Below are 13,019 nucleotides of genomic sequence, written 5' to 3' on the forward strand. Positions count from 1 at the left end.
TATTTTAGTATTTTTGGGGTTTCATATCTTGTGCTAGCTACAGATTATTACAGACTGTTCTGTTTTTGACAGATTCTGTTTTTCGTGTGTTGTTTGCTTATTTTGATGAACCTATGGTTTATAAGCCATAGAGAAGTTGGAATACAGTAGGTATAACACCAATATAAATAAAGAATGAGTTCATTACAATACCTTGAAGTGGTCTTTTGTTTTCTTTCGCTAACGGAGCTCACGAGATTTTCTACTTTAAGTTTTGTGTTGTGAAGTTTTCAGGTTTTGGGTAAAGATTTGATGGATTACTAGATCATTGATGGCGCGCGTTGCCGCACCCGTCTATTTGAATAATATAATAGTAGGAAGTTTTATAAATATTCATATTACTTGATTGCTAAATTCAAAGGTATTATTTTTATCGTTGCCACAATTTGTCATCTCATCTTTTTATCAGTTCAGCACTTTAACATTAACGACACAAAGACAGAAAAAAGAGGCATCAGTTATCGCATAGCACATGTTGACATGAATACGATGCAAAAAAAGATATGTTCACAAAAGTGGCCTATAGTAAAAAGCCACGAAGAAGAAAAAAAGTACAGTTATGTGAGAGAGATGATTACCTCAAGCTTGTGCAATAAAAAGAAAGCAAGCAAAGAACATTACGCCCCAGTAAGGCAACACAAGGAAATGTTAATGTAGCCAGCATAAAGATTAGACATATAGAGCAATCAGATTTAACATCTTTCATCCACATCACATCCACATACACAAGAAAAGTCAGAGGCAGATATATTGTTTGCCATCTTGGAAAATCGTAAGTTCACAAAGCATGCAAGCTGGAAAAACAGAACAAAGCATTTTGTAATGATAAATTAACCTAAATTCACTCACATTCAGTTAGGACAATATCTGATGAATTAAACCTCCAGTCAATTGTCCACTGTATGCGGTCCTTCCTGCAAAATGATAACGATATACAAAGCAACTTTCAAATGATATAAAATAATAAGGGACAAAAACAAAGAGAGATGATATTATTGAGTTCCAGGGACAGGATGCTTACAAATAGCTAACAAACTAAAACACAAAACTAATATTAACCTATTTATAAAATTGAGTATTTGGAATTATTAAGAGAGATGTGTTTATTAATTAGAAAACCAAAACTTTGTTATATGAATGATGTTAACATTATGTCTTATACTCAATTTGCTTTCCTTCTTATATTCACGTGGTGTTCCTAGGCATTTGGTCCACCAAGGTTGGCTACACCGAGACAAACAATGGGCCAAATATTGCAATTGGGTAAAAACTTGTCCAGAACATTACAAAGTGGTCTTAAAGTTTCAAGAAGCAATTTGTCATCATATAAACCAAAGCAAACAACATTTAGCATACTTCATTTCTGTGTTATTGACAAAACTATACTTTGGTTGTCACTTTGTATGAATGCATTAATAAATGTTACATGCATGGCAAACAAATTGTTAGGGAAATGTGACCACATTATTTGATATAATCTATAATCAAAATTTCAAAAATATATTGAGTAAAGTTCTTCTAGTTTAATTAGTCGGGCATCAAGGGATCATTCTGTGAGGTTTGTAAGTTGTATCCACCTTAAGATGTACTCCCTCCGTCCCAAAATTCTTGTCTTAGATTTGACGGAGGGAGTATAAATAAATCTCTATAGTTAGGAAATTAAGCCCTCCCACCTTGCAGCTTATAAGTCGCATCGTTTATGCCAAAGCCTCATCCATGCTTGAAGATGAATATATAATTTTCAAAAACCATATGAGCAACCAGTTTTGATATCGCAAGAGGGAGAGCATGGCATAGTTACCTCTGTGAAATTGTGAGTCTTCCCACCTTACAAATTTCTTCATTGCCTTTACTTTTCCAAGGTGAGCAAAACCTGGAAGGCATTCAAGAACTATGTGAGCCAAATATAATTCTACGTACATAACAAACTTGACTGTTTCTAAAAATACAAAAAAATAAAATTGAGTTTCTGACAAAAATCATTCCCAAAGAGGATATTCCAGTTTTTACCTAAGTTAGAGCCAAGACAAAAATGAATATGGCCGTGGATGACTTAAAGAGGCACGTAATCATCCTCGTTGTGCATGCCAGCTTCAAATATGGTTTGTGCATAGCAGATCAAAAAGATATTTGTTCCTACAATAATTTCAAGATATGAAGAGAGTGACTAAAAATGAGTAATGAATACATAGAATAGAAAGAGAAATTCATAGGTGGTTAGCTAACATGGTTAGACAACTAATTCTTGTTTTTTTTCTGGATGTGATTTCCCCTCGAAATCAAATGCACAAGACACTTAGGCATCCATTCCTGTGATAGAAATGAAATGTGTTTCAGTCTTTCTCTGCTAAGCTAAACAAAAAGCTCTGTTCTTTTCTTTCTGTTCCATTTTGAAAAAACCTTCACATACATACAAATACAATGTACAGAATTGCATATACTATGAATCTCACAAGATTCAACATTTTTATATTTTTAGAGTGTATCTGCAGTCAGTGTCAGCGCCTTGTATTACGTCAGAGCTCAGTCGTGTCTTGTTGATCTAAAGCCATGACCAGAAGCGAGCTGTACCTGTAGGGAATGCATGACCGGTGTGCAGGTAGTGCGAAAGGGCAGCGACCGTCTTGGACGGTAGCACACATGGGGACGCTGATTCTTGCTGCGTCACTGCTGGACGTGATGGATAATCGTGGTGGTCACGGCCAATTTCGTTGACTTCAAGAGATTATCGGACTCCACTACACAACTCTGGCACCTTTCTCCCAATGCACTCCCTAGACCACCTACTAATCTGCAAGTCGAAATCAATGACAACATGGATTAGTACAAACGTAACTTACTGTTTAAAACATAAAGTCCCACGTCCAGGATAAAAAATATTGATCAAGCCTTGCAGAAAAGCGGTTTTCCTTTCTACAACTCCAGTGCCATTCAGAACATTTGCATGTGGTCATGGCCTTTGTTTCTTCTCCGGTTGCAAGTCTAACACGAATAAGATTTGGCAACTGATGTTTCCCCAACAGTCCTCATCCCCAAATCCTATCCCGATCTCCTCGGGACAATTTTTCCTCAGCAGAACCGATCAAGACCTATGCCTAACACCCACATAGGCATCGCTACATCAGTCTCCATAGGAACAAACACTTTGCCACACGGAAAAGGGAGATCAGCGGGCGCGGGGTGGCATAGGGAATCCCGGTCGCGATGGGGACAGCAGCCGCGGGCACTTGTGGATATCGCCGTCTTCACCGCCGCGACGGCGGCGGTACACCACCAGTTCGCCCTCGGTACAGAGAACGAGATGTCGGGGAGGAGGTCACCTGCGCCTCATGGCCGTCGTCGGGGCCAACCAGATGAGCAAAGGGACCTGGCGGTGGCGAACCGTGCCGGCGCCTGAACGCACATATCGTGGGAGAGAGATGAGAGGGTGGCTTGCTTCTGTGTATCGAGCACCTCGGATGCCCTCGAGCAAATGGCTTTCAGCGTAGCTTCGATGGGTCTGTACCTATATGGGCTGGAGCAGCCCGTAGAAGCCCAAGTAACCACAGGCCTCCGAAAAAGCCTCCAGAATAGCGGCTTATTAGGACAGCCAGCCCAGATCGCGGTAAACTACCAATTAGATGAAAATCTGACGGCCAGAAACTAAACAAACGCGAAATCCGACGGCCAAAAATGCTGAGTGCATGAGAGAGCTCGCTTTAGGCTCAGTTTTGCTGTCATTAATGGAACAAGGAGTGACAAGAGTCTAAGCTTGGGGATTCCCATGACACCCCCAAGATAATCTAAGGACACCTAAAAGCCAAAGCTTGGGGATGCCCCGAAAGGCATCCCTTCTTTCGTCTACTTCTATCGGTAACTTTACTTCGAGCTATATTTTTATTCGCCACATGATATGTGTTTTACTTGGAGCGTCTTGTATTATTTGAGTCCTTGCTTGTTAGTTTACCATAATCATCCTTGCTGTACACACCTTTTGAGAAAGCTATACATGATTTAGAATTTGTTAGAATACTCTATATGCTTCGCTTATATCTTTTGAGTTATATAATTTTGCTCTAGTACTCTATGTGCTTCACTTTTTGTTCCATAATCCATCAAATCTTTACCCAAAACTTAAAAACTTCACAACACAAAACTTAAAGTAGAAAATCTCGTGAGCTCCGTTAGCGAAAGAAAACAAAAGACCACTTCAAGGTACTGTAATGAACTCATTCTTTATTTATATGGGTGTTATACCTACTGTATTCCAACTTCTCTATGGTTCATAAACTATTTTACTAGCCATAGATTCATCAAAATAAGCAAACAACACACGAAAAACAGAATCTGTCAAAAACAGAACAGTCTGTAGTAATCTGTAGCTAGAGCAAGATCTGGAACCCTAAAAATTCTAAAATAAATTGCTGGACGTGAGGAATTTATCTATTAATCATCTGCAAAAATAATTAACTAAATAGCACTCTCCAAATAAAAATGACAGCAGTTCTCGTGAGCGCTAAAGTTTCTGTTTTTTTACAGCAAGTTCAACAAGACTTTCCCGAAGTCTTCCCAACGGTTCTACTTGGCACAAGCACTAATTAAACACAAAAAACACGACCAAAACAGAGGCTAAATAATTTATTTATTACTAAGCAGGAGAAAAAAGCAAGGAATAAAAATAAAATTGGGTTGCCTCCCAACAAGCGCTATCGTTTAACGCCCCTAGCTAGGCATAACAAGCACGAATAGATCTAGGTATTGCCATATTTGGTTTTCAACTTTTTAGCGGAATCAAGCTCGAATCCGGGAGGTTCTTTACGTTTCCCTCCATATTCTGAAATTTTTAGATCTAACGAATCCAACCGCTTATTGCAAAGGGTAATCAACATGTTCATGCGGTGAATATTTCCACTAATGTTCTTAAGAGGTTCAAGAGATTTCTGCAAGATTTTAGTAACTTCACAATTTTTTTCAAAAACTTGTGTCTCTTCCTGGGTAGGATGAGGCCCCTTTTGTTGAGGTAGTGTTCTCACTATACCTTCTATAATTTCAAGCGCAATATGGGGATCAATTTCAACAAAATTGCCTTTGGCAACGCAATCCAAGAGTTGTCTATGAGACATATTCAATCCAACATAAAAAATGTGAAGCAAAATTCTCACGTTTATTTCAGAGGTACAATTACGATAAGACACCATTATTCTCAACCAGGCATCTTTTAAGTTTTCTCCTAGTCTTTGTTTAAAGTGAAAGATCTCGAACTCAGGGGTCAATGGAGAAGATAAGGGACTAGCCATAACGACAAGTAAGCAAACTAACACACAAGCAAACAAAAAGAAAGCGGGCAAAAAGAGGCAAATAGAGAAAGAGAGGGAGGATAGAGCGAGAGAGAGAGAGCGAATAAAATGGCAATGGTGAATTGGGGGGAGAGGAAAACGAGAGGCAAATGGCAAATAATGTAATGCGGGAGATAGGGATTGTGATGGGTACTTGGTATGTTGACTTTTGCGCAGACTCCCCGGCAACGGCGCCAGAAATTCTTCTTGCTACCGCTTGAGCACTGCGTTGGATTTCCCCGAAGAGGAGAGGATGATGCAGCAAAGTAGCATAAGTATTTCCCTCAGTTTTTGAGAACCAAGGTATCAATCCAGTAGGAGGCTACGCGCGAGTCCCTGATACGTCTCCAACGTATCTATAATTTTTGATTGCTCCATGCTATATTATCTACTGTTTTGGACTATATTGGGCTTTATTTTCCACTTTTATATTATTTTTGGGACTAACCTATTAACCGGAGGCCCAGCCCAGAATTGCTGTTTTTTGCCTATTTCAGTATTTCGGATAAACAGAATATCAAACGGAGTCCAAACGGATAAAATCTTCGGGAACGTGATTTTCTCACCGAACGTGATCCAGGAGACTTGGACCCTACTGCAAGGGATCAAAGAGGAGGTCACGAGGGTGGGGGCGTGCCCCCCCTAGGACGCGCCCCCCTGCCTCATGGGCCCCTCGGTGCTCTACCGACATACTCCTTCCTCCTATATATACACACGTACCCCCAAACGATCAGAACATGAGCCAAAAACCTAATTCCACCGCCGTAACTTTCTGTATCCACGAGATCCCATCTTGGGGCCTGTTCCGGAGCTCCGCCGGAAGAGGGCCGTCATCACGGAGGGCTTCTACATCATCCTAGCCCCTCCGATGAAGTGTGAGTAGTTTACCTCAGACCTTCGGGTCCATGGTTAGTAGCTAGATGGCTTCTTCTCTCTCTTTGAATCTCAATACAAAGTTCTCCCCCTCTCTTGTGGAGATCTATTCGATGTAATCTTCTTTTTGCGGTGTGTTTGTTGAGACCGATGAATTGTGGGTTTATGATCAAGTCTATCTATGAATAATATTTGAATCTTCTCTGAATTCTTTTATGTATGATTGGTTATCTTTGCAAGTCTCTTCGAATTATCCGTTTGGTTTGGCCAACTAGATTGGTAGTTCTTGCCATGGGAGAAGTGCTTAGCTTTGGGTTCGATCTTGCGGTGTCCTTACCCAGTGACAGAAGGGGCAGCAAGGCACGTATTGTATCGTTGCCATCGAGGATAACAAGATGGGGTTTATTTCATATTGCATGAATTTATCTCTCTACATCATGTCATCTTGCTTAAGGCGTTACTCTGTTTTTAACTTAATACTCTAGATGCATGCTGGATAGCGGTCGATGAGTGGAGTAATAGTAGTAGATGCAGAATCGTTTCGATCTACTTGTCACGGACGTGATGCCTATATACATGATCATGCCTAGATATTCTCATAATTATGCTCAATTCTATCAATTGCTCAACAGTAATTTGTTCACCCACCGTAGAATACTTATGCTCTTGAGAGAAGCCACTAGTGAAACCTATGGCCCCCGGGTCTATTCTCATCATATCAATCTCCATCACTTTAATATTGTTTTGCTTTTTACTTTGCCTTTACTTTTTACTTTGCATCTTTATATCAAAAATACCAAAAATATTATATCTATCAGATCTCACTCTCGTAAGTGACCGTGAAGGGCTTGACAACCCCTAATCGCGTTGGTTGCGAGTAGCTATCGCTTTGTGCAGGTACGAGGGACTTGAGCGTGGGCTCCTACTGGATTGATACCTTGGTTCTCAAAAACTGAGGGAAATACTTACGCTACTCTGCTGCATCATCCCTTCCTCTTCGGGGAAAACCAACGCAAGCTCAAGACGTAGCAAGAAGGATTTCTGGCGCCGTTGCCGGGGAGTCTACGCAAAAAGTCAACATACCAAGTACCCATCACAATCCCTATCTCTCGCATTACATTATTTGCCATTTGCCTCTCGTTTTCCTCTCCCCCCAATTCACCCTTGCCGTTTTATTCGCCCTCTCTCTCTATCCTCCCTCTCTATTTGCCTCTTTTTGCCCGTTTGCTTTTGTTTGCTCGTGTGTTAGATTGCTTGTTTGTCGCGATGGCTCAAGATACTACCAAATTGTGTGACTTCACCAATACCAATAATAATGATTTCCTTAGCACTCCGATTGCTCCTCTTACCGATGCTGAATCTTGTGAAATTAATACTGCTTTGTTGAATCTTGTTATGAAAGATCAATTCGCCGGCCTTCCTAGTGAAGATGCCGCTACTCATCTGAATAGCTTCGTTGATTTATGTGATATGCAAAAGAAAAAAGATGTCAATAATGATGTCGTTAAATTGAAGCTATTTCCTTTTTCGCTTAGAGATCGTGCTAAAGCTTGGTTTTCGTCTTTGCCTAAGAATAGTATTGATTCATGGAACAAGTGCAAAGATGCTTTTATCTCTAAGTATTTTCCTCCCGCTAAGATCATCTCTCTTAGAAACGATATAATGAACTTTAAACAACTTGATCATGAACATGTTGCACAAGCTTGGGAGAGAATGAAATTAATGATACGTAATTGCCCTACTCATGGTTTGAATTTGTGGATGATTATACAAAAATTTTATGCCGGATTGAATTTTGCTTCTAGAAATCTTTTAGATTCGGCCGCGGGAGGCACTTTTATGGAAATCACTTTAGGAGATGCTACTAAACTCCTAGATAATATTATGGTTAATTATTCTCAATGGCATACTGAAAGAACTTCTAATAAAAAGTGCATGCGATAGAAGAAATTAATGTGTTGAGTGGAAAGATGGATGAACTTATGAAATTATTTGCTACTAAGAGTGTTTCTTCTGATCCTAATGATATGCCTTTGTCTACTTTGATTGAGAATAACAATGAATCTATGGATGTGAATTTTGTTGGTAGGAATAATTTTGGTAACAACGCTTATAGAGGGAATTTTAATCCTAGGCCATATCCTAGTAATCCTTCTAATAATTATGGGAATTCCTACAACAACTCTTATGGAAATTATAATAAGATGCCCTCTGATTTTGAATCTAATATTAAAGAATTTATTTCTTCGCAAAAGAATTTTAATGCTATGATTGAAGAAAAATTGCTTAAGATTGATGATTTGGCTAGGAACGTTGATAGAATTGCTCTTGATGTTGATGCTTTGAAACTTAGATCTATTCCACCTAAGCATGATATCAATGAGTCTCTAAAAGCCATGAGAATTTCAATTGATGAGTGTAAGGAAAGAACCGCTAGGATGCGTGCTTCCAAAGATGCCTTTATTAAAGCATGTTCTTCCAATACCTATGAAAATCAAGATGAAGATCTAAAAGTTATTGATGTGTCTCCATTAAATCTTTATTTTGCAATATGAATCTTGATGAAACTGAATATGATCTTCCTTTACCTAGAAGGCGTTCTAAAAATTCGGAGTGTTTAGATCTTAATGATGAAATTGATGAAAGTGGGATTGAAAGAAATAAAAATCTAGATGTTGCTAAACCCACTATATTGGATTTCAAGGAATTTAATTATGAAAGTTGCTCTTTAATTGATTGTATTTCCTTGTTGCAATCCGTGCTAAATTCTCCACATGCTTATAGTCAAAATAAAGCCTTCACCGAACATATTGTTGATGCCTTGATGCAATCTTATGAAGAAAAACTTGAGTTGAAAGTTTCTATCCCTAGAAAACTCTATGATGAGTGGGAACCAACTATTAAAATTAAAATTAAAGATCATGAGTTTTATGCTTTGTGTGATTTGGGTGCTAGTGTCTCTACTATTCCCAAGACTTTGTGTGATTTACTAGATTTCCGTAATTTTGATGATTGCTCTCTAAACTTGCATCTTGCGGATTCCACTATTAAGAAACCTATGGGAAGAATTAATGATGTTCTTATTGTTGCAAATAGGAATTATGTGCCCGTAGATTTCATTGTTCTTGATATAGATTGCAATCCTTCTTGCCCTATTATTCTTGGTAGACCTTTCCTTAGAACGGTTGGTGCGATTATTGATATGAAGGAAGGGAATATTAGATTTCAATTTCCATTAAAAAAGGGCATGGAACACTTTCCAAGAAAGAAAATAAAATTACCATATGAAACTATCATGAGAGCCACTTATGGATTGCCTACCAAAGATGGCAATACCTAGATCTATCCTTGCTTGTTATGCCTAGCTAGGGGCGTTAAACGATAGCGCTTGTTGGGAGGCAACCCAATTTTATTTTTATTCCTTGATTTTTGCTCCTGTTTAGTAATAAATAAATTATTTAGCCTCTGTTTTGGTTGTGTTTTTTGTGTTTAATTAGTGTTTGTGCCAAGTAGAACCGTTGGGAAGACTTGGGGAAAGTCTTGTTGAACTTGCTGTAAAAAACAGAAACTTTAGCGCTCACGAGAACTGCTGTCATTTTTATTTGAAGAGTGATATTTAGTTAATTATTTTTGCAGATGATTAATAGATAAATTCCTCACGTCCAGAAATTTATTTTAGAATTTTTGGGGTTCCAGATCTTGCGCTAGCTACAGATTACTACAGACTGTTCTGTTTTTGACAGATTCTGTTTTTCGTGTGTTGTTTGCTTATTTTGATGAATCTATGGCTAGTAAAATAGTTTATAATCCATAGAGAAGTTGGAATACAGTAGGTTTATCACCAATATAAATAAATAATGAGTTCATTACAGTACCTTGAAGTGGTCTTTTGTTTTCTTTCGCTAACGGAGCTCACGAGTTTTCTATTTTGAGTTTTGTGTTGTGAAGTTTTCAAGTTTTGGGTGAATTCTTTTGATGGATCATGGAACAAGGAGTGGAAAGAGCCTAAGCTTGGGGATGCCCATGGCACCCCCAAGATAATCCAAGGACACCAAAAATTCAAAGCTTGGGGATGCCCCGGAAGGCATCCCCTCTTTTCGTCCACTTCCATCGGTAATTTACTTGGAGCTATATTTTTATTCACCAACATGATATGTGGTTTGCTTGGAGCGTCTTGTATTATTTGTGTCTTTGTGTCTTAGTATGCCACAATCATCCTTGCTGTACACACCTTGAGAGAGCCATACATGAATTAAAATTTGATAGAATACTCTTTGTGCTTCACTTATATCTTTTGAGCTAAGTAATTTTGCTCTATGTGCTTCACTTATATCTTTTGAGCTAAGTAGTTTTTCTCTATGTGCTTCACTTATATCCTTTGAGCTAAGTAGTTTTGCTCTATGTGCTTCACTTATATCTTTTGAGCTAGATAATTTTGCTCTATGTGCTTCACTTAGATCTTTTAGAGCACAGTGGTGGATTCGTTTTAAAGAAACTATTGATCTCTCATGCTTCACTTAAATTAATTTGAGAGTCTCTTAATAGCATGGTAGTTCGCCTAATAATAATATGCTTGGTATTCAAGATTTGTGAAACTTTCTTTTGAGTGTGTTGAATACTAAGAAAAGATTGAAGCATGATAATTGTTTTGAGATATGGAGGTGATAATATTAAAGTCATGCTAGTTGAGTAGTTGTGAATTTAAAGAATACTTGTGTTGAAGTTTGTGATTCCCGTAGCATGCACGTATGGTGAACCGTTATGTGATGAAGTCGGAGCATGATTTATTTATTGATTTTCTTCCTTATGAGTGGCGGTCGAGGACGAGCGATGGTCTTTTCCTACCAATCTATCCCCCTAGGAGCATGCGCGTAATACTTTGCTTTGATAACTTCTAAATTTTTGCAATAAGTATATGAGTTCTTTATGACTAATGTTGAGTCCATGGATTATACGCACTCCCACCCTTCCACCCTTGCTAGCCTCTCTAATACCGCGCAACTTTCGCCGGTATCATACACCTACCATATACCTTCCTCAAAACAGCCACCATACCTACCTATTATGGCATTTCCATAGCCATTCCGAGATATATTGCCATGCAACTTTCCACCATCTAGTTCATCATGACACATCCATCATTGTCATATTGCTTAGCATGATCATGTAGTTGACATAGTATTTGTGGCAAAGCCACCGTTCATAATTCTTTCATACTTGTCACTCTTGATTCATTGCATATCCCGGTACACCGCCGGAGGCATTCATATAGAGTCATACTTTGTTTTAGTATCGAGTTGTAATCATTGAGTTGTAAATAAATAGAAGTGTGATGATCATCATTCAATAGAGCATTGTCCCAAAAAAAGAGAAAGGCCAAAGAAAAAAAGAAGGCCCAAAAAATAAAAAATAAAAGGGGCAATGCTACTATCCTTTTTTCCACACTTGTGCTTCAAAGTAGCACCATGATATAGCGAGTCTCATATATTGTGCTTCAAAGTAGCACCATGTTCTTCATATAGAGAGTCTCATATGTTGTCACTTTCATATACTAGTGGGAATTTACGTTATAGAACTTGGCTTGTATATTCCAATGATGGGCTTCCTCAAATTGCCCTAGGTCTTCGTGAGCAAGCAAGTTGGATGCACACCCACTAGTTTCTTTTGTTGAGCTTTCATACATTTATAGCTCTAGTGCATCCGTTGCATGGCAATCCCTACTCACTCACATTGATATCTATTGATGGGCATCTCCATAGCCCGTTGATACGCCTAGTTGATGTGAGACTATCTTCTCCTTTTTGTCTTCTCCACAACCACCATTCTATTCCACCTATAGTGCTATATCCATGGCTCACGCTCATGTATTGCGTGAAGATTGAAAAAGTTTTGAAAAAGTTAGAGTATGAAACAATTGCTTGGCTTGTCATCGGGGTTGTGCATGATTTAAATACTTTGTGTGGGGAAGATGGAGCATAGCCAGACTATATGATTTTGTAGGGATAACTTTCTTTGGCCATGTTATTTTGAGAAGACATAATTGCTTTGTTAGTATGCTTGAAGTATTATTATTTTCTATGTCAATATAAACTTTTGTCTTGAATCTTTCTAATCTGAATATTCATACCACAATTAAGAAGATTTGCATTGAAATTATGCCAAGTAGCACTCCGCATCAAAAATTCTCTTTTTATCATTTACCTACTCGAGGACGAGCAGGAATTAAGTATGGGGATGCCTGATACGTCTCCAACGTATCTATAATTTTTGATTGCTCCATGCTATATTACCTACTATTTTGGACTATATTGGGCTTTATTTTCCAATTTTATATTATTTTTGGGACTAACCTATTAACCGGAGGCCCAACCCAGAATTGTTGTTTTTTGCCTATTTCAGTGTTTCGGATAAACAGAATATCAAACGGAGTCCAAACGGAATAAAATCTTCGGGAATGTGATTTTCTCACCGAACGTGATCCAGGAGACTTGGAGCCTACTGCAAGGGATCAAAGAGGAGGTCATGAGGGTGGGGGGCACGCCCCCTGCCTCGTGGGCCCCTCGGTGCTCCACCGACGTACTCCTTCCTCCTATATATACACACGTACCCCCAAATGATCAGAACAGGAGACAAAAACCTAATTCCACCACCGCAACTTTCTATATCCACGAGATCCCATCTTGGGGCCTGTTCCGGAGCTCCGCCGGAAGAGGGCCGTCATCACAGAGGGCTTCTACATCATCCTAGTCCCTCCGATGAAGTGTGAGTAGTTTACCTCAGACCTTCGGGTCC

The 13,019-nt window shown here is 38.9% G+C and overlaps 1 long non-coding RNA gene across 1 annotated transcript; it reads right to left on the reverse strand.

Annotated features, from left to right (window-relative positions):
* Positions 1-752: 752 nt before the first annotated feature.
* LOC123057989 (uncharacterized) lies at positions 753-3,476 on the reverse strand. Its single transcript, XR_006427023.1, has 4 exons — positions 2,611-3,476; positions 2,050-2,175; positions 1,841-1,912; positions 753-953 (listed from the first exon to the last, which is right to left on the reverse strand). It is a non-coding gene; the product is annotated as an uncharacterized lncRNA (long non-coding RNA).
* Positions 3,477-13,019: the final 9,543 nt, after the last annotated feature.

Source organism: Triticum aestivum, chromosome 3A, assembly GCF_018294505.1.
Source record: "Triticum aestivum cultivar Chinese Spring chromosome 3A, IWGSC CS RefSeq v2.1, whole genome shotgun sequence".
Taxonomy (NCBI): Eukaryota; Viridiplantae; Streptophyta; class Magnoliopsida; order Poales; family Poaceae; genus Triticum; species Triticum aestivum.